The following is a 19,184-nucleotide window of genomic DNA, read 5'->3' on the forward strand; positions in this document are numbered from 1 at the left end:
CAGACACCTCTTCAGAGATAGTGTGGCAGGATCTCTTAGAGCAGAGGGTCTTGGAGTTAACATCCCCATTGAGATGCATGGAGCACTTCCTACCCCTCAGAGTTATTTATTGCAGGCTGGCTGAAGGTCCTGGTTACACCCTGGGTCATGTTTACAATATTTTCTTCACAGCCATGGGTGCTGGAAACTGACTGTTGTTTTGTAAAAGAACACTGAGAATCTAACATAGTCACATGACTTGAGGCGTTGAGGCCCTAGACACAGGCTACGGTACCTATGCCTTAATCCTGCCCTGACTACGGCCAGCAGCTCTCACACTTCTATTTGACACAGTTACAACAAACACAGCTGAGGTGCGAACAGCTTTTTTCCACAGCACACCCATGTGTCAATGGTATTAGTGCATCCGTCCCAACCAGCTGCTTGAGTTTATATCTGTGCATTCTAGGAAAGCCTGAGCAGCTAACCCACACTGCCTCAGCAGGGGAATATAGTTCTTGGAGGACATGCGCACAGAGCGGCACCCATAGAACATGGTGCAGTGCATGCTGGGATGTCCTCCTGAATACAGCACTGAGAGGGCGCTGGACTGTTATGTAGAAACGGTGAGGGATCTCATCTACATAGCAAAAATAAAACATTACAAACTTGCTAAAGGAAGACAGCAGGGGGCAGCCTAGGACTCTGGCAAAGATCAAACATTGCTTGTTACACTGGTGTTACATTAACCAAGTGTTAACTGTGTGGTCTGCTTGATCCTCACCCACTGAAGTCATATGAAGTCTTTCCAGTGACTTCAGTGGGTGTTGGATCTGGTTACAAGACGAGTTAAGCGCCCTAATACAACACCCATTAAAGTCACTGGGAATAAACAATGACTTGAGTGGATGCTTGATGACAGCTATAGTGAGACAGAGCCAGTGCCCAGAAGTTGGTGCAAAAGCGTGTCTAAAAATCCAGATAAAAACTGAGTACAAAAGGATTGGTGGTTACTTATCTGTTTTTCCTGTATGTGTGTCCTACAGTGCTTTCAGCACTGGACTCAGTTCAATAAATACATGTTTTTTTCTGGATATTCTGGGCCCTTTTGTGTACCTCTTGTTTCCCAGTTAATATCTAGTAAGTGACAGCACATATCATCACCTTTTCCCTTTATTCACTATAAGATCCACTATATTTAGCACCAGGCAGGTAGGACTGGTTGAACATTGTCTGTCCAAACTGTTTTTTGATGGAAAAATTCCATGGGGGGAAAAAAAGCAGGATTTGTGTCTGTAATCAGTGTGGGTCTCGCATTAACCTCCATCAGCTCAAGGGTTTGGTTTGGTTTTTAAATTGAGGCAAAATTTTCAAAAGTGACTAGTGACAACTTTTGAGACACTTTCAAGAGGTCTGATCTTAGACGGCAGGTGCTCAGCGCTTTCTGAAAATCAGGTCTCATTAAGGTCTCTAAAAATGGAGGCACCCAAAAATCCCTAGTCACTTTTGAAAGCATGAGGTTTTTTAATGCATCACAAACACACAGGCGTGGGTGAAAGCCCACAAGGTTCAGGTCTAGATCTAGAAGCTAAGAGGGGATCAGAACTGGATTTAGCTCCAGGCCCATCTATCCAAACACATTGTGAAATCCTCCATGACAAGACACACTTTAAAATCCTGCCATTCGTCAGCATTACTCTAAATTCAAATACACACATTTAAAAAAATAAACAAACGGAAAAAAAAGGGACGGGAAGGTTTTTAAAATCAATAAAACAGCCTTAAAGAAGCCTTCTTGAACAAGTTGTTTGTTTTTCTTGGAAACTTTCAGCATCTTTAACTTCTTTTAGAACAATTAAGTGGGAACTATTATCTTTGCAGAGAACATCTCTGCTGGCCGAAGGCCAGACTCAGAGGGAAAGTGAATGAGATAAACAAGATAGAGCTATTGTGTTTAACTTGTTCTTGCACTGATTAGCTGGGAACATTGGTTGTACTGGAAAGAGATCTCTGGACAGAGGGTTGTTAATGAGGCAGGGAACATTTTAGAAGATGTTTTTCAATACAAGCAACTAAATAATCTGTGGGTCAACTTTAGCCCTAGAGTAAGCACATGGTGTTCTAGTAACTTCAGTGCAGTTGTAGCCACTTACACCAGGGGTGAATTTGGTGTCTGAGCCATGCCAGCCACTTTCTTTTCTTCTGCTACCCTTCAAACAAATCAAAGGTAACTCTTAACAACAAAAAACTAAAACTAAATTAATCCTAAAAGTGATCAAGTTTGTTAGAGGATGTGTTGCCTATTATTATTTTTATTTATTAGCTGTATTGGAGTAGCACATAGGAGCTCAGTCATGACCAGGACCGCAGTGTGCTAGGCACTCTACAAACAACGCTGAACAAAAACACAGTCCCTGCCCCAAAGAGCTTACATGTTAAATCTATTAGTTAGAACATGGAGTCAAGAATTCTTGGCTTTTTTCCCCTGGCTCTGCCACTGGCTTGCTATGTGATGGGCTGTTGCAAATCCGTTAATCTTTCTGTGCTTCAGTTCCCCCATCTGTCAAATGGCCAAATACTTCCCTGTCTCACAGGAGTGCTGTGAGGCTTACATATTTAATTCTGGCTTGTGACTTAAAAGCACAATCCCCAGTAAGGGGCAGACTGAAGCGAGGGTGCCAGCTTTAGGACTGTGCCTACACTAGGAAAATTAGGGCCCATCATTCGTCACTTGCAGACAAGGCACATGCATTTGTGCCATTATGTCATCAAATCCTGCTCTGAGTCGGGACAGATGACAGTGTTAGAATCAACTGAGTACAAGTGCACGACAGCCTCACCTCTGCTCCCTCCAGCAGCAGGGCACTGGTGCAGAACGATGCATGTGTTTTGTTAGGCACTAAGGTTAGCCACAATTCTGCCATTTTTGCAAGGCTCTTTGGAGGGAAGGTGCTCTAGGATTATAAATTGTTAATATAGGGTATGGATCATTTTTGGTGGTTTTTCACCCAAAATAAGGGGTTGGATTCATCCTTGTCCCTGCCCAAATTATCCCGACTTTCAAAAACACCCTGTGGTCACAGGGCATGGGGTGGCAGCCTTGCCAAAGGATCAGTCAGAGCAGATTGGAGATTTAGACATAAAAGGCCCAGAGCCTGAGCTGTGGCTAAAGAAGTGTGCATTGGAACTCAGGGCAGGGTTTCAAAGGGGGCTTTAAATCATGTTGCACTCTTTTGATCCTGCTTTGCCACGGCAGTAGGCTGGGCCTTGGCACAGTTTAGCATAGCCTCAGAGCTGCTCTCAGATGTGCTGACTGCCAGCGGATCCATTCTGACAGCCAAGGACTGATTAGGATATAGACACCACCGGCACATCCTCATTTCCTAGGAGACGTCCCCCGTGTCCACAGCCAGGAGAAAGTTTCCATGACTTTCCTAAGCCAATGGGAAGTTGATCCACCAGTTTTGGTGGGGCACAGCCTTTTATCACAGGCCTTTGGAATTGCTTTGCATGCTCGCTCTCTCTCTCTCACAAACCTGCATCTACAGGAACACCAGTCCCATTCCCATCAGCCTCGGTTTCTTCCTTTTCCTAACACAAAGCTCCAGGTATCCCGCCACCATTGTTTTATCAGACATATGATAAATCAGACATGTCTATGAGATAGTGTTGTGGTTTCTTGACAGTCCCGTTTCCTAGATGAGGATGACCATTGGTGCAAGCATTACATGTCCACCTCACATGGGCATGGAGTCAGCAGATTATTAGAGGCTCTCCAACTAGAGTCATTTTATAGCACTAGAGCTGTTCTACAGCAGCAGGCACCACCTGCTAATATAAAACTACTTGAGAGAAAAAGCAATACATTTTATTAGGTTTGTAGGAAAAAATATATAGCTCCAGTCAAAACTTCCATTCACTTTTATGAATATCGCCAAAGAGATTTATTTTTATAACAACTTGGAAGCAGAGAAGTAAAAACTAGGGGATTTTTTGACATGCAAAATGACAATATCTCACATGAAGCAACGCCAATGTGTCTGAGGCCAAAGCCCACTCACCTTATTCACATGAAGAGTATCACTGAGAGCTGCCCTTCTCCAAGAGAAAGGAGGGCCTTGTGGTTAAGGCACCGAGCTAGCATTTAGGAAAGCTGGATTCAATTTCTGGTGTTGCCACAGACTTCCTGTGTGACCTTGTCACTCAGGGCTTGTTCACATTGCCCCCATGATTCGGCGGCAGTCGACGGGAGTTACGCAAACTATGCAAAGTGGTTTGCGTAACTCAGGTCGACTGCTTCTGCGTGCTGTTCACACTGCACTGAGTCGAGGGGAACAGCGTTCCCGTCAGCTCATCACTACGCTACTTGAGGGGGTGGACTTATTGAGTCGACTTCCGGATTGATTGAGCGGGTCTCACTGACCGCTCAATCGATCCTGAAAGATCGATCTGGTGGCGGCGATTTTGCCGCCATCAGTGTAAACATAGCCTCAGTCTCTCCGGACCTCAGTTCCCATCTATTTATTAGACTGACATTGTCTTGCCCACATGCCCATGCTTCCTTAGAAACACAGAGATTGACAGACTGGATCAGACCCAAGGTTCATCAAGTCCAGTATCCTGTCTCCAACAGTAGTCAGTGCCAGATGTTGCAGAGGAAGGTGCAAAAACCCTAAAGTAGGCAGATGTGGTGCAATATTCTCCCCGATTAGTGCTCATCCTGTCTCTAACAGTTAGAAATTAGCTTAAACCCTGAAGCATGAGGTTTTATAGCCCTTCCACAAAATTTGATATAATTAATTAGAACAGCACTGGATAGTCTCAATATCCATATAAAGGTCCAATCTCTTTTTGGAATTTGCTAAATTCTTGACCTCAGTAACATCCCATGGCAATGAGCTCCCTAGTATTATTACAATCTGTGTGAAAAAGTATTTCCTTTGATCAGTTTTGAATTTGCCTCTGTTCAACTTAGCCCTGGTCTACACTTACCTGGAGATTCGGCAGCAGTCAACGGGAGTTACGCAAACTACTCAGAGTAGCTTGCATAACTCACGTCGACTGCTCTGCTTCCCTTCTGCGCGCAGTCTACACTGCGCTGTGCCGACAGGAACAGCGTTCCCGTCGACGCAGCGCTATGCTACTTGAGGGGGTGGTTTACCAGCATCGACTTCCTGATCGATTGAGCGGGTCTACACTGACCGCTCAATCAATCCAGAAAGATCAATCTGGCGGCGGCGAATTTGCCGCCGTCAGTATAGACATGGTCCTAAATGTCAGTTCTCTTGTTGGGAGCACAGATGTGCTTGATCTACCTTCTCTAGACCATTCATTAGTTTATAGACTTTCCATCCTCTTTTAAAGTAATGTTATAGAAGAAAACAGCTCCCCAAGCAAGTGGACTAATACAAATGTTTTGGTCCATGGTGCTGCCTTGTTCAGCTAGATGTGTTCCACAAAATGATAGAACAGGCGGCCAGCACTGCTCCCACCTCTTTGGAAGCTGGATTGGGCCCATGATGGATATACCCAAACAACTGGCCCCACACATCTAGCTTTCTTCCTTCCTTGGGCACCGTTACGTGCTGTTTTCAAACTGCTCACCAATGAAATGTTGACCGGCTACCAATGTATTTGACTACATCTTATAAAACAAGCCATCACCCCATATGTTGTCTGAGAAGGGAACATTCCTTTACTTCCAGATGTTCACAAGCTGTGCTCTCACCAAACTAAATAGGAAACAAAACAAAACTATTATACTGATGAACAAAAGCATCACAGCTGGGCGTGCTTTCTCAATCAGATTGAAAATGTCATCTCGGGGAACGGTATAATTGCCTGAACTGTGGTGCTTTCATAAGAGTTGATTTGATAAGCAGCTATGCTGTAATTCATGTCCCACATCCAGCACCTTAGACCTAAATTATGCCATGGTGACTCCAGAACTCTGTAGCATGGAATCCCCAAGCCACCTACCCACACTGTCTCCATCCTGATCCAGTCTTATCAGTACAGCAGACTTTGTTATTTATATTGATTTTATCTTTGTTATGTTGCATCCACATTTTCAGAATGGTGCACATTTGTGTTTGAAAAGAGTGTAAAACTGCCTTATTGCAATTGCTAATGAGAATTTCAGGGGTTTGGGAACTGGGCGAGAACATGTGGGGATTTCTGGTATGCACAAAAATGTCAGAGTAGATTTTGGGTTTGAGGCAAGCAGGAGGCGTTTGATTCTGTGATATTGTGGAGGGGATTCATCACCTCTTTCCCAACCCCTTTTGAATTGGGATAAAGGAGACTTTAAATTTAGGATGAGGAGGGTCTGAATCCCTACCTGCCCAGCCCAGCAAATTTTGAAAGCAACTAGATGCCCTACCGCCCCTTGCCCCAACATCTGCCACTACATCCAACAATGAAAATAATTAACGTTAGGGGGTGTGGGCACTTATCCCACTACTTGTAGACAAGCAGAACTGCTCAACTCTGCAACTCTGCATCATAGACCTTATACCACTACTAAGAGTATGTCTACATTGCAATGTAAGCCCAGGTTTAGTGGGACTCGAGTCAGCTGAATGTTAGGGAACGCTAGGTTTGAGTGTCTACGTTGTATTTTAACCCTCTGTTAAGACTTTTCTAACCCATGCTTGAGCATAGGGCTCTGGTGTCCACACTGCAGTGCGCAGACCCAAGTCAAAGTAACCATAGCCCAGAGGCCCTACCACCCTTGGCCCCCTGAAACATGGCTGCTCTAACCCTAGGGTTATGGTGTACTGTGGGAAGACTTTACTGCCTGCCCAGCAGATTGACAGGAAGCAGTTTGCTTTGCAAAACCTTCTATTGCAAACCCAGGAAGCTCTCTGCCAGTGCTTGCAGATCGGTGATCAGAAGAGAACGGATTAACATGGACCTCAGCTGCTACTGTTTGCAAAGGAAAGATGGTTTCCATTTTCAACCATGTGGATTGCAGAGTGTTGGGATAGAAGTTGTGCCATGAAAGCATGGAATACTTCCAGCTGACACCTGGAACCCAAGTCAAGTGGGGCTGCATCTACACTGCAAAGCAATAGGGCTTGGACCCTGGGTCCCAGGATCCTGGGCCCCAGGATCTGACCCCTGGGTTAGCACAGTTGAAGTGTAGACACAATGAGAGTTAAGTTTGAGCCCAGGCTTATGCGCAGGCTTACATTGCAGTGTAGACAAACCTTAAGAGACAGTCACCTTTGGTTCGGCTGGTAAGAGTTTGTGCTTTTAGAGCAGGAAGCCTTGCATTCTTTCTCTGCTGCAGCTGGGAAGTTCCAACAAGCCATGGCGTGCAGCACAGGGACAAATGTGAATGGCAAAGCAGAGATAAATTTGTTACAATATAATGTCGCCACCGTCAGCTCCATTTCTCTGGATCGACTGAGCAGTCAGTGAAGACCCGCTCAGTTGATCCAGAAATCGACGTACTAAAACCACCTTCTCAAGTGGTGTAGCGCTGCGTCGACGGGAACGCGGTTCCCATTGGCGCAGTGCAGTGAAGGCAGCGTGCAGAAGAGAAGCAGAGAAGTCGATGGGAGTTACGCACGTTTTTTGCATAGCTTGCATAACTCCCGTCGACTGCCACCGAAGCCCAGAAGTAAGTGTAGACAGGGTCATTGATTAAGCAGTCACAGTTCAAGCCAACCCTATTTTGACCTTTGAAAGGTCGATTTGCCTTTTGTAATGATTTTTCGCTATTGCATATCTCTGCAGTTCCTGCTTCCAGCTGGAAGGCGTAAGCACCAAAGACCATGAGAGAGGCTGTTCTCAGTGTTCCCAGCCCTGAGCACCAGAAAACCTGTGAGAAAGTGCATGCTTATGAGAGATCTAGCCTCATTTTGCCTCCTCAAAAACTCCAGGTATTTCTGGTAAAATTTAGAAGAGTTAGGTACTTATCAGTTGCAAATGGGACCCCCAAGCAGCTGGCCTCAGGCTGCATAACTTTAGTCCTGGATGTAATCTCATTGACTTTAAAGGAACTACTCACAAGAATAAGGGTTGCAGGATCAGGCCCCCCATCACTATCTATTTTCCAAAGGATTATGAAGCATGGGGGTGCTATGAACTTGCATCACTTTGTTCTCAAATTAAACAGCAGCTTATTAAACATCCACTTGATAATATATACAATATGCATACAGAGCTAGTGACCGATGAGGATGGTAATACATTTTGTAGCTCTCAAGGCTAGCTTTTATAGCAAAAGGTCTGCTGTACTAGACTGCCCTCTACATTTGAATAAAGGAAGTACTGTATAAAGAAGGCTTGGTAAGATAGGCCCAGTGCTGCTCCCAGTAAAGTCAATGGGAATGTTGCCTTTGATTAAAACAAAACAAAACAAAGCAAAAAACACCAGGCCTTTAGAACATGCTCTCTCTAGTTTCTCAAGAACTTCATGCCATGATGTCCCAAGTAGGAAAAATGTGCCATTGCAAATGTTTATAACATCTGATTTAATGTTATACAGCTTCCCTCAGCCACAAACCAGAACAAATACTTAAAGATTTATTACATCCTTCCCTCCAGGGACTTAAGAAACTGTAGTTAAATAATACAGTAGTTAAACAGCACAGAGATGAAGCACAGTCATTCTGCATCCAGGATTCTTAAAAGGCATATTGTTTTCCATAGGGATTTAGGTCTAAAAACCTCAGAGAGGAGTGTCTAAATTCACCCTTCCCATTTGCACTGAATAATGGCATGCATTTGAAATTTTTTCCTTTAAGATAATTGTTGTGTGTGTCTTCCTGCACACAGTAATTAAGAGTTATTAGAGATTTTTAATAGTAGTAAAGAACTGTTCCTGTACGATGGACTGAACTCTGGATAGGATATGTATTCTGAGACATGTTTTATAGCTGTGTAGTTGTGCAGAGTATAAATGTTGCTCTCGGTGCCATTATTAATAGAAGGAAGCATTTCTGCTTTATTTCCCCCTTTTATGACTCTTTTCTTAGATTGCCTTATCCTGCAGGTAGAGAAGGGAAATTTCCCTTTGTTGCTTGCCCACAATCCTATATATAAAGGGTGGAATTTTCAAAAGCGTTCAGTGGCGGCCTAAGCCTACTTCCATTTAAATCCTATTCCTAGATTTTTAAAGAGGCCAGTGGATGGAAAGTTATGATGCTTAGTTGATTAAATGGTTTTCTACTAATCCCTGAGGCAAACTAGGAATATTATATCATGATGTAATACAGCACTAGGCGTGAGTGTGTTGGTATGGTGTGAGTGTATTGGCATGAGTGTGTTGTGGCCACAGATACTTGAAGTGCTGTGCTACTCTGAAAAGGGAGGCTGTAGAAGTAGAACCTTTGGGCTCCATATTTGTTGTCTCAGTGACTTCCAGAGCACATCTACTCGTTTGACAAGAGCTTTTCTAACTACTAGCCCTCCACACAACCTGGGGCTAGAAAGCTGTGATCTTTCTGGTTCATAAATCACTACTAGCAACATAGGACCACATTCTGTCCTCTGCTATCCTTATGCCACCAATTCCACTGAAGAGCTTATGAAGGCATAAGTCGGGGCAGAATGTGAACCTGCTTTTGGAATGTAGTTAATTTTGTTGAAGCCAAAAGAGAAGTTACCTCTCTCATTCAGCTTGCAGGTTCTGCAGTGCTAAGAGGAGCAGAAAGTAATAAAAACTTGTTTTTAGTATCCCTGCAATAAGCAAATATGTCCCTGAATACAATTAGGGGACAGTTCTATTGAATATAATGTGCACATTTTACCGTCACTTTTCTGTCTAATTGTACTTCAAATCTTGGTAGTTTACTACCCCTCCCCCCATTTCCAAAAGAGATTGAGGATTGATACCATACATTAGGTACACATCAAAAGATATGATGAAGACTATAAACTAACACATACCACCATTCCCAGGATCTGGCACTGAAATGGGGCCAGTCAAAAGAATCTTTGCATCTGCCTAGCAAAAGGAAACAGAGAAATAAAACCTTTTTAAAACAGCAGATGGAACTGTTTGTTGTAAAATGTAATTTGCCAGCTCTGTCATGTTTCCAAGATTTCTTGAAAACCGTATCGTCTATTTTTTTTTTAAAAAAAAGTAGTGAATATTATGAGAAAGATGTCGGTTTAATTCTCCTCATATCCCCTCTGTTTCCTCAACAATATGCACATTTCTTCAAGTGATATATGAAAAATGCCTGGATTGTTTGCATCAAGTAGGTCATTACTGGTCTACAAAAACCATTGGAAAATTCATGTTAACAGCTATTTGACAATAGTGTATTTCAAGCTACACAAAAAGCTTGGAGTGTATAGGCTAGTGCTTCAATTGATTTGAAATATAGCCTAGCATTTGTCTTGGCTGCATTAACAAGATCTGTTTTACCATTACATTTATATTTATGACGACGAAGGGCAGATTATAGTTGTTAAAATTTGTCCTCCTGACATGAAAACACTACTTTGTCATTAATACATTTTGTAGTATAAACTATGATGTCAGGTCAATGTAAAGGGTAAAAACTTTCCTAAAGTATGTACACATCTTTTTTTTTTTTTAAGCAATTGAGCCTAATGGAATAACAAAGGTCATCATAACAAACCATTACAGCTTTGGTCTTGGCAACTATGTCCAGGGAAGAATCTCCAAGAAACAATCATCATTTCTCCAATGTTATGGCATTCGGACGACAGGAATGGTTCACAAATGAGTCATGTGGGCCCAGAAACGCAGTAGCTATGTGAAAGCTGAGCGATCAATTACTCATTTGTTTACCGAGAGCTTTCCTAACTGAGATTAACCAGAACTTCTTGAAAAGAAGAGCTTTACAGCTGTCCTTGGGTGTCCCATGAGCCTGCGCTCAGACACTAAAAAGATTGCTTGCTTTCTCTGCAAGTAATCTGGTATTTTTATTGAAATAAACAACAACATATGGACAAATTTACCGAGTTCAACCTGAGACCCAACAGGTGTAAAAATATCAGAGAACCATCATTGTGTGGGAAAGGAGATGGGGGGGGGGGAAGGAAGGGAGGGAAGAGGGAGAGAGACTAAAAGCCAGCACTCATAAAGTTCATTTAGAACAATAAACCATAAACACACAGAGGCCCTGATCCTGCAACAATGTATGCATGTATGTGACTTTATGAACTCAGTGAACTCAAAGGATTACTCATGTGCAGTTACTCACATGCTTAGGCCAGGTCTACATTACAAACTTACATCAGTATAAGTACATTGCTCAAGGTTGTGAAAAATCCACACCCCTGAGCAACACAGTTATACCGACCTAATCCAGTTTAGGCAGTGCTATGTTACTGGGAGGGCTTCTCCCATCAGCACAGCTACCACCTCTCATGGAAGTAGACTAACTACGCTGATGGAAGAAGCTCTGCCATCAGTGTAGAGCAGCTTCACTGAAGCGCTGCAGCGGCACAGCCACATAATGTTTTAAGCAGAGGCCTGCCCTAAGTGTTTGCAGGGACAGGACCTAAACTAATGGTGGCCTTTTAAAAAATAAAATTACGTTTGTCTGAAATTGTAAAGCTATTAAAGCCCTATTAAAGTCAATGGAAGTTTTGCCACTGACTTCAGATTAGCCAGAATTTCACCCAATACGTGCAGTACCTGCCTGCATCATGAAGGTGTTGTGACAATTAATGTTTTGACATTTTTGCGTATCATTATAGAAACTGCAAAGTGAGGCAGGGAGGAGAAAAGGGAATAAATAATGCAAGCAGTAAAGGTGAACAAGATGAGAAAAGAGGAAGCAATTAAGAGAGAGGACACAGCAGAGAAGACAGTTTAGTATTGGAAGGAGGCAGGGGCTGAACAAACAACAGGGAAAGGGAAAGAATAAATGGAAAAGAGAAGATCATAACTCTTTATATCCCAGAACAGTAAATTTAGCTAGATGGGTGTTATTAGTCTTATACTACATTCCCTCTGTTGCAGGGTAATTTCTCAGGGATAGAGTCTTCTATTTTCCAAGATATAATTAGACTGAAACGAAAGCAAAGCCATTCCATTCCTCTCATGTTCAAGAAATTATACACTAAGTAAAGGTTTTAGTTATACTGGCCTTCAAGAAAAACTAAGTTGTCACACTCACTCCTCCTGTCTCATCATGACTTTACCAACTATCTATTTAAAGTTTTAAATATATTTTTGTATTAATTTTAAGATTATTTTTATTTACATATCTGTCATGGAGATTAGGTTATTGCTGTAAGGCAATATTCAGGATTAAGCATTCCCACATTAGATGGTAGCATGATTTGAGTATGTTTTGGCAAGACATAGGGTCAGACTGAGAATAATACATTTTTCAAAGGCCTATGCAATGCAAAACTAAATCCAAAAGAGACTATGGCAGTGATTTTAGAAATAATTATTTGCAGAGAAATAAAAGGGTAAGTTTCTCCATTTAAGAGGTATCTTTCATCATTTGATTATCTTGTACACGAGGTCTCCAATCTGAAGCATTCCAATTTTATCAATGCCAAAAGACTCCCAAACTTTGCGGCCGATTTGTAGATGTGCTTCAGAGAGAGATCACACATCCAGTACCTACAGAGAGGGGAAATAATCAGCATTAGTCACTTATGGCAAAACAGACGCAGCTGCTTTAAAAGCACAGTTTGAAAATGGCATTTTCTTCTTCATGTTAAGAAAGAGGATAAAATGCAGTGGCATCATAAAAGTGTTTGCAGCACCTGTCTGCATTTCTGCTTGGAGCTACTTCACTTTACCTGTCGGGTGGTAGCAAATTACAATCAGCAGCATTTAAAGTACAACTGAAACTGATTTTAAAAAACCACTCAAAGGAATGACTAACATTGGTTCCTTAATGGAGGTGGACAAGCAAAAACCGGGGAAGTACACATAGGGATAATCTCTCATGAGATTGTTTAATACGGATGATCTCTTATACATGTTTCACTGTGTACTTTTCTTAGGGTTACAAGTGAACTGAAGTGCTTTGTAAAAAATAAATAAATACAAACACTCAAGTTCTTGAAAAATTCAAGGCCTGAGTCTGTTCCCATTGAAATCAATGGCAAAACTTCCATTGACTTAAGTCAAACTTCCACTGACTTATGGGGCATAATAAAATAAACTAGCAGATAAATTACAACAGAAAACAATACCACCTAGTTTTTATATAGCGCTTGTCATCATAGATCTCATAGTGCTTTACAAGGGAGGTCAGTATCATCTACATTTTATGGGAGTTGGAGGGGTTCCCCCTATCCTCCTGACAAAATCCAAGTTCAGAGTCCTCTGTTTTTCCTATAAGAGTTACAGACAGTACAAACATGTAAATAGTGTAAGGAACAAATCATGTAACAGAAACACAGAATCCTGAACTCGGGATCTTTCAGGTGGATAAAAGAAACTGTTTTCAAATGTGGTTTTAAAGTGTATTTGTACTTCATTAATGATTTAGGATCTTAAAATTTGTATTTATTTAAAAAGCAGCACCATTGTCAAACAGCTGACAAAAAGAATAAAATGCAGCTTCGCTGCTTGGACATCTGGAAAGCCACAGCGGTAGGGAAATTATTTTCTGACAACCATTTACCTAGCTCAGATTTAGGATCCTATGCTGCCAAGTGCTAAAGTTTCTCCAGACAGGATTGGAGGGCACTCAGCACCAGCTGAATCAGTCCTTTGTGAGATCATAGAGGACTTTCTCTCACCCAAATGTTTTACTCCATCTCCCAGAAGCTTATGCTTTATTATATTTATGATCATTTAAAATCTCAGTAAAACACTAAGCACTGACTTTGCTGCATTGTGTTGCATTAGCCACACGATGTAATTTTTTTAAATAGTTCAGTATAGAAAAAGGTAACCAGTTAGATCCTTAGTCTTATTATTAGGCCCACTTTTCTACTCTGGAGAAGTATGACTGCTCTCCAATTTACCAAAACACACAAAAAAGTAGGGAAAATTGAAGTTAGTCAAATTTTCTCAGAGTAAGAAATTCAGAATTGGGCAGGATTCTGTTTATTGGTGCTAAAGGACTTTGCACACATCTCTCTCTCTCTCATATTTGTGTGCACATGTTTGTGTGTGTGTATAAGACATACTTAAGACAAAGTGTGTGCAGGGTCCCCACATGGGGAGGAAAAAGGGTACACTTTACCAGGGGGGTCTGGCGGCCATGGGGGGGCCCGGCCCAGGCTGCAACCCCCATTACCACGAGGAAAAAATTTTTCATGGCTCATGAGATTGTATGTATGGGATGAGGGATTGTGGTATGTGTGTGGGAGGGAGCCCGTGTTACAAGTTTGTACTGGGCCCAAAAAAATTATGCTTGGGCCCTGAGTGTGTGTATATAAAATACTCGTTTTGTCTTAAGTAATAAGTTCAGGAAAGCTAATATGGAAGACTAAAAAGTTCACAGAAAACTCAGAGCTCTGAAAAAAGAGCAGCTAAGCTTAAAATTACGAGCAGTTGTAGGGTCTTTACCCAATGAGATATTGTAGAAAAGGATAAAGTCAGTAGATGATCTTTTGACAGCAAAAAAAGCAAGCTGAGATCACAGGCCAAATCCTGTTTGCCATACTCAAGTGAGTTGTCTCTTTACTCCTAGGTGTTGCTGCCACCAGACATTGTACATATGGCTTCTAAGGGATTATCTACCATTACCTCTAGTATCCGTAAGAAGATAAGCACAAGGCCAGTAATTCAGACAGACTTTATTTAAATGAAGAACTGCTGAAATATGGAATGTGTAAGTGAACCAAAAAAGCAGCAACAGAATGAATCCATTTAAAAACATTTTCTTAGGGAAAACTAGAAGGGCTGGATTGTATCATGCTGTGCAGTGGGTTTTGACCGTCATAAATGAAAACTAAGATGAAACCACAGAGGTTTGTACCACACTGTGTATATGTAAAGTTCTACATAAATACTCAGGATTATTTTCATTGTGACCACAGATGGAATTTGTCCCGGGTCTTCAATGGCAAAAGGCTAGTTGAATAGCCACCTCTATTACTTAGCACTTTTATTACATGATTTTAAAATAGCCTCCTTGCAGAGTTTTAAATAATACAGACCATTCCAGCAGATTAAGGGATTTTTGTTTGTTTTTAACTACTTAAAATAAAGAATCTAATTAACAAGGTTGAATATACTGGGTACAAATTTCAAATGCCTTTAAAATAACTGCCCACTGCAATAAGCGTACAAATATTCTTTATTTAGGCCTTAATTCATGAAAGCAACCCTATCTGGAAAAGCACTTCAATATAGCCTTTCACAAATGGGGCCTTACCATTTATATTACAATAGTCTCCATAGGCCCTAATCAGGACCAGGACCACAACCCCATTGTGCTAAGCACTGTACAGACATATAAAGACATAGGGTATGTCTACACAGCAAGGAAAACCCCGGGGCTGGCTTGTGCCAGCCAACTCAGACTACTGGGGCTTAGGCTGCAGGGCTATTTGACTTCAGTGTAGACTTCCAGGCCCAGGATGGATCCCAAGCGTTAGGACCCTGTGAGGTGGAAGGTCCCCAAACTCGGGCTCGAACCCAAGCCCAGAAGTCCACACAGTCTGGCAGCCCAAGTCAGCTGGCACAGGCTGGCTGTGGTTTTTCTTTGCTGTGTAGACATACCCTTAGTCACGGCACCAAAGAGGTCACGCTCTCAGTAGGCAGGTGACATGCAAAGCATGAGAGGGAGATGGATACAATCACATGCTTTCTATAGATTTTAGACACATATATACACCCATCTTTAAGTTACTATAAACAGATGAAGTCTCAATTATACCCATAGACCTATACACCTAGCCATCAATACATTTTAATTTAACAAAACTGTTCTGGATACATAACAGATTAGAATTACTTTCATATTTTAGCTACCCTTCCAGTGGCTCCTTCCTGTTCATGATCCCAGGGTCTGGGTCAACAATAGTTAAAATAGACCTGCAATGGCAAAGAACATTAAGCCTAACATTCAAACAGCTGATTATTCTCCTTGCTAATTATAGTAACGCACTTACTTCCCACAAGCCACCCACCTCTTTCATTTCCACATCACCAGTTAGGATCTCATCCCAGGTACCCTCAGGTAAATTAAGCAATGTATATTTAGCTTGATATTCACAAGCACTTCTCAAAATGTCCTAGATGCCATGGGGAAGTCTCTCCCCACAACTGCTTGTGTGCAAGGGACCAAAACCACAGGGAAAACCCCAATGATCCCATGCAGAGGGAGAAAGAGATAAGGATGCTCCCCATTCCCTTACACTTAGACATTTTCTCCTTCTGCAAAATATCCGTATGATCACTGGGTTGCATAGAAAGAAGCCAGGAAGGAGCATAATTAACGGACATGCTCCCTGGCACTCACGTCCTCAAACTACAAACTAGCTGCAAGAAAACTGGTGGAGAATTAATGCTCTCTAAGCCAGTATTAAATCCAGTCAAAGAGCAGAACTGGGGGAGCAAGCCAATGGTAGTATTGTGAATGGGGGAGGAGCTTTGCAGAGGTGTGTGGCAGGGAGTCCCTCTGTGCAATCAACTGGAAGCTGCAGGGTTGGAAGCCTAGATCCACATTTCCAGGAATGATAACATTATCTAGTACTTTCATCTGTGGCTCAGAAAATACTTTATAAAGGTGGGAGGGGATTTTATCCCTATTTTACACATAGAGAAACAAAGGTATTGAGGCTATGCCTACTCTAGGAAAAAAGTTGTGTTAAACTAACATGTTAAATTTGTTTTGTGGACAAGGCAAGTTGCAGTTTTAAAGTGAGTTAGCTGGTTGAGGTAAATCTTTGCATGAAGCCTAAGGTTACCTTGTCCAGCTAACATGTTTAAAATACACCTCTCCCCCCCCCTTGTCCACTCTCACCTACTCCAGTGAAGACAAGGCCAGGAAGGTTAAATTACTTGCTTGTAGATCACTGAGCTAAAAAATAGCAGAGGTGGGAGTAGAAACAAAGTCTCCAGACTCCTAGTCCAGTGACCTATCCACTGGGTCAAACTTCATGAACCAATAGAGCTGTGGAGTTCGGACATTAATTTATTCTCTTACTCCTGCTTTTGTACTGAAGAGGATCATACAGGCCTTTACCTCTGTGCCTTTATCAAATCTCTTAACACGTTGTATTTCACTTTGCTCAACTGTAAAATAGAGACAGTACTTAACCATCATCAGAGGGTTATTATAAGACTAAATTAATGTGTTTGAAGTGCACAATGGCCTTCAGATGAAAGCCACAATATTATTTCATATGTGTAATTACCAGTCATATTTCAGAATAGTTTTCCTGCTATCCCAAAGAGCTACAAACAGCTATTTGAGTATATTTTTCATAAGCCTGTTCCCCCTGCATTTATTACAGAGAGAAAATCAATTAAATTCTCCCAACTGTCTACTCCTAATCAGAGTACATCATGCATGAAATTCACCTTAGTTTAGTGTGATGCCAGGAGTGCTTCACACACACTTCACCACAGGATGGCAATGTGATCCCTCAAAATGTGTTACAGCATCAAAGATTAAAAATTACTACACTCAAACATTTGACACCTCCAATGTTTTGCCTAATTAACTGTTCATAAGTGGTATTCCAAAAACATCAGTGAAAAAAGGTAGGGTCTCATTTGTAATGCTGCATTCCCACAACAGAGTCAGGAAATTCAAGGTTATAGTAGCAACAGTAGCTAGCTCTCTCTCACACATGAAGTATATATTGTTCTAGTCCTGCATTTGCCATTAAATTTATGCCTTGCTACTTAAACAGGCCATGTGACAGTAACCATTGCTGTGAAAATTTTGAATAGGCCTGATTATTGGTTGTCAGATTAGAACGTTAATTTTTTCATAACATTTAATTTTACCTTTTAAAAGAGAAAAAAGCAAGTTGTTGCACCTTGAACAATAAGATAAAAAAGCTAAGCCTTTTCCACTAGAGTCCAAAAATGCATCTGAATAATTTTTTAACACTTGAAGAAAACTCTTTTTCTCACCTGCTCAAATAATTCAGAGAGATGCACAGAATTATACTAAAAATATTGGCCTTCAGGCTGAGAATAAACATAAGAAACCACAGTGCAAGGGGGAACATTTTCAAGAAGTTATGTACCTGAAAAGAAAAGTTTACCATAAGAATTCCATCTCAACCGTAAACAAAACATTGCTACTCAAGGTTACAATACCCACTTCACATTTCACTTGGCATGCATTAACTGGGTAATATATGTAAATATATTAAAGACCACAAATAAATGATTTTACATGGTTTGAATTATTAGTACCAGGCAAATTGGTTGAAACTATAGCAAAGAACAGGAATTATCAGACACATGGCTGAACATGATTGGTTGAGGAAGAGTCAACATGGCTTTTGTAAAGGGAAATCATGCCTCGCCAATCTATTATAATTCTCTGTGGGGGTCATCAAACGTGGACAAGAGTGATCCAATGGATATAGTGTATGTGGACTTTCAGAAAGCCTTTGACAAAGTCCTTCACCAAAGGCTCTTAAGCAAAGTAAGCAGTCATGGATAAGAGGGAAAGTTCTCTCATGGATCAGTAACTGGTTAAAAGTCAGGAAATAGAGGATAGGAATAAACAGTCAGTTCTAAGAATGGAGAGGGGTAAATAGTGGTGTCCCTCAGGGATCTGTACTGGGACAACATATTCATAAATTATCTGGAAAAAGGGTTAATAGTGAGGTGGCAAAATTTGAAGATGATAAAAAATTAGTCAAGATAGTTAAGTCCAAAGCAGACTGCGAAGAGTTACAAAAAGATCTCATAGAACTGGGCAAGTGGGCAACAAAATGGCAATGAAATTCAATTTTGATAAACGCAAAATAATGCACATTGGAAACATACTCCCAACTATACATATACATTTATGGGATCTAAATTAGCTGTTACTACTCCAGAAACAGATCCTGGAGTCATTGTGGATAGTTCTCTGAAAACATTTGCTCAATGTGCAGCAGCAGTCTAAAAAGCTGTGTTAGAAACCATTAAGAAAGGGATGGATAAGAAGACACTAAATATCATAATGCTACTATATAAATCTACGGTACGCTCACACTTTGAATACTGCACGCAGTTCTGGTCACCCTATCTCAAAAAAGATATCTTAGAATTGGAAAAAGTACAGAGAAGGGCAACAAAAATGATTAAGGATATGGAACAGCTTCCATATGAGGATAGA

Source organism: Emydura macquarii, unplaced genomic scaffold (assembly GCF_026122565.2).
Source record: "Emydura macquarii macquarii isolate MOO-44397 ecotype Brisbane River unplaced genomic scaffold, CSIRO-AGI_Emac_v2 contig_2676, whole genome shotgun sequence".
Classification (NCBI taxonomy): Eukaryota; Metazoa; Chordata; order Testudines; family Chelidae; genus Emydura; species Emydura macquarii.